Here is a 7998-nt window from a genome sequence, read left to right as displayed (position 1 = left end):
TGCTTGCATTACGAAATTGTTTTTTTTCCTCCTCAAATTAGCACGTTTTTAATCTCTACGCAAGACTTGCCACATACAGAACTTGGTCTAAAATTTGGTGAATTCCAAATTAATACACTTGGACGAATCAAAGAAACTACCACAGTATAATCGTAGATGATTTTTATTCCATCGTAGAAAATTTGCTACCGATTATACTCTCGTTACCTGTTTATTCTCACGTTTGTGGTAATTTTTTTTTGACAAGAAAGAATACGAAGAAGAAGAAAAACGAAACACACCAAAAGTTCTCGGCAATAACGACGATGCATTATTGTATTACATAACTTTATACCAACGTAAAAAGCTCGTAAACATACAATTGAACAACTCTCAACAACGAACGTATACAGTATAATAGCTCGTACAATACACACTGATACAATTATTTTTCTCTTCCTTTTTTTTCGCCGTCATATATATATCGCGCCGGCTTGCGAGTGGTGGTGATTATTACGTAATTATACCTGTTCCAGAGACTCCACGAACAGCAAACTTCCGGGAGGTAAAGAACTCCCGTGTAACAACCTGAGGCGAAAGCTTACAAGCGTATTAACCAGATCGTTGCAGGCGATGCAATAACTAACAATGTACTTTATGGCAGCCCTTTACGAACTCTTGTGGTGCAAATATGGTGGACAAGTGTAGAGATTGAGAGTAAGAGCAGATTAAAATTGAGCTGTATAACAGAGCTCATAATAAAACACAATTTATTGCTGCCGCTACTGACGATCTGTAAATGCATTAGAAAGACGAAATATTTCGAGGCAACAATTTCACAGACAAGCATTTACTACACATGTGTTGGATTTGGTGGTAAATGCAAAAATTTTGCACATTTTGGCCAATTTAGAGTTGCTGAACTGTAATACTGGATTTTATAAAACGCGATTTTAATCCGTGGAAAAAAATCCCAGCACGGAAGATAAAGATATAACTATAATTCGTATTTCTTTGGACAAGCTTCGCGATAATACATGCTTGTGCAAATTGCCATGAATGTATTCCACGTTTTTTCATGTTTATTAACGACTGTAACGCAACGCTGTTTGAAATTGTTAGTACAGATGCAAATTCGACTATTTGTATTTACGATATGCAATGGAAGACCGAATTATAGATGAAATTTACTTTTTAGACGCGCGGAAATCCATCGTTGGTAGAATTTTATGGGCACGCGATTTCTGTTTAATATTTCAGGATTTCGTACGGCTATCTATGTACGTGGCACTAAACAATCCTACACACTAAAACAATCCGTACCAAATATGCGCATCTTTTTGCTTCCGAAATTCGGTTCTATAATATAAACATGCGCGAACCCAACGAACACCTGAAATCTGATCAAGTTTTTTCACTAGATGAAGCAGTTTTATTTTCATATTATTTTATACGGTTAACCGATTCTAAAACAGAAGTAATTACACACAATTGAATTTTGCAATGTTAAATTAAAGCGTTCTCTCAAAACGAATGAGAAAAAGTCAAATCACAAATTTAGAAAAATGAGAATGCCCAATGTACACAATATAAAATGTTATGATTTCCATAGTTTTAAATCATCCGTCCGATTTCCACGGATTGAAATTGTTTTTTTTTATTTTTTTTCTTTCATTCTTTTCTGATTCTGTTTCCACTAACGCTGCTGGAATTCTTGAAGTAATCAGAAGAATGAGCTTTTTATGTCTATTTTCCGATTGCCTGTGATGAAAAGAAAAGGAAAAACGGAGGAGAGTAAGAAACAGAATAAACAGCACGAAGATACATGCAAAGACTTAGACATTGCGCCAGAGAAGAGAGCTGCTGCAATGACCGTTCACTGTTGCTAAATAAATTACTTTTCTCTCCTTCGTTCGGTCAGTTAGCGCGTTGTACGCGTTGCGACACGTCATCAAATACTTCTCGTAAGTCGCAATCATACGAGCGGCAAAGGTACGGTGACATTTAGCTCGCATTTGTCCTCTTTGGTCCTGTTTAAAGGTGCGGATGAACGCTTTTGGGCGCTGATGCTGCGTCGAATAATCCCTTCCGTCTATAAAAACGTTTGTCCCCCCCCCCCTCCGCCCCATTTTTCTCGTTATCAAATTTTTGGGTCTTGGGTGGCAGGGAGTTCCATAAATTCACCAATTTTTCTGCAAATTTTTTTTCTATTGTTTTATTGAGAGTTAGTGAATTTAAGAGTTTGCGTCTCTCCACAAAAAGTTACAAGAAAGAAAAACATTCGATCGGCTTTGCCTGGTGCCAGGTGTCGAATACTAAACACTCGACACAAATATATTTTTAGTTGCCTGCCACTTGTTCACCAGGCGCAGCGGTGTATTTGAGATTCCTGCATTACCGAGCGGTGAAACGAAGTCCGAAGGGATCCAGAGTGATTTTATCCGCCGAGACGGACGCCGAATCCAAAAGCTTGAGTTATTCACACAATATGTGGCAAAGGCAAAAGCCGTTCAATCGGTTTTCATATGAAACTACGCCTGGTATCAGGTAATGATCGAATTATAAACACTCGATATGAGTGGATTCTGAGTTGCCTATCGCTTCTTTGTCAGGTGCAGTGGTGAATCGGAGGATTTTGCCTTAACGAGCAGTGAATCGGAGTCCGAAGTGTTCCAGAGTAATTTTACTCACTGATAAGAATACCGAATCCAAAAGCTTCAGTTCTTTTTACAAAATATAGCGACGCCGAAAAATGTGGATTTAGTTTCCATGTGAAACCACACCTGATCGAGTACCAGACACTCGATATGATTGTATTCTGAGTTGCCTGTCACTTCTTCGCCAGGCGCAGTGGTGAATCTGAGGATTCTACCCTACCGAGCGGTAAAAAGACGTCCAAAGTGATCCAGGGCGACCTTACCGACCGATGATAACGCCAAGGATCGATTGAACAAACTGCAAGCGATAAGTTCAACATTTTTTATACTAGCGAGTGATTGTAGACCCCGCCGGGAAAGTATTTTCTAGAATAGTACCAACCACTGCACTCATCTGTTAGCGTCAATTAGTAATTTGCAAAATAATACGACCGACGTTTGCGTGCGCAAATATCCAAACATATTAATCGTTGCACTTGGGATATTTCCATGAATCCTCCGTTTCATAACTCACCGTATATTTCCCTACAACCTGCCAATTACCGTACGATATGTACGTACGTACTCTGAATAGATTAACCTTGAATAATGTTTCCAATGCGTATCATACGACAAATAGTTTTTCATCATTTTTACATACCGGTCGATCAAGGAAGTGGTCCGCATGTTCCGCATATGGACAATTCCTTGCCAATTCGATTATTCTCTTATTTCATGCCGTGGCGATACACTACAAAAATTCTAACAGATTTGATTACAGAAATCTGAACTGTTTGCAAAACGTGGTCGCGTCGTGTTTATATTTCGATGCGAAGGGAAGCTGGCCAATGATTTGAGGAGGGAGTGTCTCCGCGAACAGTTTGTATTTCTTTTCGAAGATACCGCAGAGAAGATGTCACAGGAAATCAATAAGTCTGTAAATGATGTGTCACTTGGTCCAAATCTTTCCTGGATGTGACGCACCCAGTATGATGTATGACCAGCAGAAGCATGTGTTCTTTTTTTGCCCTCACAAATGTAACCAATGCGCGAGTTTAAATATCGCAATGAAGCCTTCGGGGATTCACACCGGCCAGGATGAGCTACAAATATTACGCGATCATCACAGAAAAGCGAGTATAAGAGTCTGGGTGCGAAGTCTATCTAATATGCCGAAGTGTAGACCAGCGTGAGGAACAGATAAGATCGAAAGCGAAGGAAGGCTATTAATTTTACCCTTGGCCTCCGGTTTTACCGACCAGGAATTCCCGATCGCTATTCCACTCTGCCACGAGCTGGATATTACACCTACGGAATTTGAAGATGTATAGTAGTGTATAGGTACATACATGTGTATTGTCATACATAATGATAGAAGCTGATCACATAGGACATGATTAAGGCCTGTGAGAATATGATTGAACGTACCCGACGTAAACAGCCGCGTATCGGTTGGTAATAGTGTTAAAAAAAAATTGTGTAATTGCTCAGACTGCAGATTATAGTAATATATTATCCATCTGTTACGGTAGCAGCTTCTGCTGCTTCTATCAATCTTAAATTCCGACGCTATATTTCAAGCACTTTTTAAAAATCATTTGACGTCTCCCACTCTCAAGACATCTTTGCGAATGTAGGTATCATTTACACGCGGGCTGGAAGGAATTTTGAGATGTTCGTTTTCTAGTGTAATCTTTCTGCGACTGAAGTATAATTTTTGCAGAGTCGATGCAGTAAGTCGTTATACGCTAATTACGAGAAAAAGTTATGGAACGATGTTTCTGTAAATGTGAAGATTTGTCGACAAACATTTCGAGGCTTACTTGTTTTAATACATTTTTATTTAGCTGCGCAATGCAGTAATTACACAGATGTTTTTCTATCAAGATCATTAAGACTGATGCTCCGTGAGTCATTATCGACACCGACATCTCTATGATAATGTATTCGGTAATAATATTCCACAGGAAAGTTGTTTGTTCGGTTCTAGGTGAATTCCAACATTTTCATTTACGTCACTACACAAATCAGAAAATATGCAAAAAGGGATCTAACGTTATTGACTTTAATCAGGCGGCTAGTTATTCGTGACATCTGCAAAGTTCAGAGTCGTTATTTCCCAGGGTTAATATTCGTACCCACCAGTTTCATCTGAAAATTTTTCACCGTTGTACTGAAAATTGGAAAATATACCGCACGGTAATTCCGAGAGATTTTTTTACTTATAATATCATATCTACAACTGCTCGGCCATCTACTAAAGAAAAAAACGATGGTTTTCTTGTCTGTAATTGGCCTCGTTGAGTTAAAATAAATAAGAAGGATTTTCTACGGTAGCCTTTGCTGTCGGAACCAGATTTCAGTGACCAATGCTAAACTGCACTGCATACGAATATTGGATCGACCGTAAACGTTCGTTAAGGTGATAGATCAAACACCGATATCTAGTATTGATCGCGAAGTTTGAGATCGGGGGCAAAAAATGGTCGAAAGAAATCGTCGACCTTTCGTCAGACATTTCAAACCGCTGTGTCAAAGTCAATGTCGCGTTACGATAATCGCGAATTTTTTTTCACCGAATTGTACAGAAAGTAAGATGAGGTCAATGGTCGATCATTCGGTGGAAAAAACAGATACGAACTATACATGAGAAATGGATGAATGTAAAATGAATGGGAAATGAGCAGAGTGTTTCGACCCATTTACCGCAGAAATCGAAACACGATATCAAGATCGATTTCAGAATCGTAATCCGAAACGTTCTCAACTACAGTCCACCATTCTCTTCGCGTTTCAATCACCACACTCAATTCCCAATCCAGGGTCTCCGAAGTTGCCGAATATAATTTCTGTCAAGTCATGGAATGAAGGGAATATGAATATTTGGAAAAAAAAATGTATTGATTGTTTATTAATCGAAGTTGAGGTCAATTTTAGACAGAGACAAAGACAAAGGTGGGAATGAGAAAAAGAACCGTGAAAGGAAAAAAACCTAAGTGTTCAGCAATCAACTTTGCAGAGAATAATAATTTTTTTATCTTCGATCAATGAAAAACAAACTATTAGATGTTATAGCCACAACTTAATCGCTTCCGCCGCGTCGTTGTTGACTACATGTTTTTTGTAAATTGCTAGTGTTTTCGTGATTATTTTCTTCCCCTTCGAATATAATTTCTGTCAAGTCATGGAATGAAGGGAATATGAATATTTGGAAAAAAAAATGTATTGATTGTTTATTAATCGAAGTTGAGGTCAATTTTAGACAGAGACAAAGACAAAGGTGGGAATGAGAAAAAGAACCGTGAAAGGAAAAAAACCTAAGTGTTCAGCAATCAACTTTGCAGAGAATAATAATTTTTTTATCTTCGATCAATGAAAAACAAACTATTAGATGTTATAGCCACAACTTAATCGCTTCCGCCGCGTCGTTGTTGACTACATGTTTTTTGTAAATTGCTAGTGTTTTCGTGATTATTTTCTTCCCCTTCTTTCTTTTTTGTTTTCGATTCTTGACGCAAAAACGAACGATCAAAGCTAGGCTGTAACGAATAATTGCGCGTACTCTTTGCGTGGCGACACTTGCGTGGTAGAAAATTAACCGATTGAATTTTTTCGAAAACTGCGTCTTTAAACGAGATAAGGTCAACCAGTTTTCGCACAGACGAAATGTTAATGCAATCTTACGCGAGATTACTTGGACGGTGAAAAAAAAAAAAAAAAAAAAAAAAAACGAACAACACGAATGGAAACCTGAAATAATAAAATAAAATAAAAGTTTAAAATAAAAAAAGTTGAGCAAAAAAATTCATCAAGTACAACTATTATTGTTTATTACAGCATTAATTTCCGGAAGCCTGTTAAACATGGCTATATTACAACGCGGCTGTAATTCCCCCGCGGATAAAGATGAGTAAATAGTTTGAACATCCATTTGACGGAATTTACGTGTATACGTATAATTTAAAAATTTATGTACAACGGAAAATCCCCGTCTTTGTTTATCGTCTGTAACAATCTAACGACAATCGGTTATTTTCCCATTGCTTTGACTCCGAAGCAAATCGTATTACTTATTGTTAGTCGATTTGTTACATCTTATTACGTTGATCAAACAATTGAATATTCGAATCGTCTAGGTCTGGTAATTTCATTTTCCACAGATGATCGTCGACCAAGATTTTTGCCAATTCAAAGCTGCCTTTGACAATGAACAGGAAATCGGTTGGACAGGTTTCCGAATATGTAGAAACCGCTTGGGTTGAAAACACCCACGCAAGCAGAATGAGCAATTAATTATAAACGATCCTGAGCAAGGTTAGAAGTAGAATGAATGTTCAACTACGAGGATCATCAGACGATCGGTGTTGACGGAAACAAAATAATATTCAAGATCGGTTTAACCTTTGTGGTGTAGGTTCGATGGAGGAAGTAGAATTATTGATTAAGAATCAAACCGAAAATACGCAGTGCCCTTCTCAGTTTGCAAATTGACCCGTGGAGTAGCGGTTTATTTTGGCTATAACAGATACATATAGCGGAAATCGAGAGATACAGATCGATAAAAAAGTTCGATCGTAAAATAACTCATCGTCGGATCGTAATTTGCGCTGCGAATTATACAAAAAGCATGACGTTAATTTTTACTTATAACTTTGTCCAGTAATGTAATCATAATTAAATCGAAGGATGGTCAATCGTTACGAGAAATTATAATCCGTGAAAGAATTTGATAATATTTTCCATATTGATGAAAATATATCGAATATTCGTAATTATTATATGCTTTTTAATTCAGCAGCTAAGGCATGAAAGCAGTGCACGATTACAAAGCGCTATAAAAATGAAATATACTCCTCGTCGTCGTGCATAAGTGTGATTAAAGAATTTCTTGCGGTAGCAAAACGTGAAAAGAATAAGAATAAGAAGAAGAATCGTTTAAAAAAATTATTATTTACTATTCATAAAACCGTAAACATTACGACGATTTTTTGTACAATTATTATACAATAAAGCATTGTTATTTTAATTGGTTAAACATTAACAATTCCGAAGATCATTGTGCACAACGTGTGAATATATTATTACAATGAACAGGAAATGAAAATTTTTAAACTAATAGTCTTATTTCTACCGACAATATGGATATATTAAAAATCGTAGGCTGGACACGCAAGTGCTATATCGGAATTTCAAGGTGAAATCATCTAGTCCTGTATTCGTTTGTACCTGCATGGATCTAGAAGAAATATAAAAGATAAATTAATTCACCTCAACGCGAGGGGGTGGGGGATTGTTTTAATTTACCGTTGGGCAAAAGCGGTTTATTATAATTTATCCATAAGCACACGTGGGATATTAATTCTTACAACATTCAACAGAAATA

The sequence above is a fragment of the Diprion similis genome, chromosome 8, assembly GCF_021155765.1.
Source record: "Diprion similis isolate iyDipSimi1 chromosome 8, iyDipSimi1.1, whole genome shotgun sequence".
NCBI lineage: Eukaryota > Metazoa > Arthropoda > Insecta > Hymenoptera > Diprionidae > Diprion > Diprion similis.
This window is presented reverse-complemented; position numbering follows the sequence as displayed.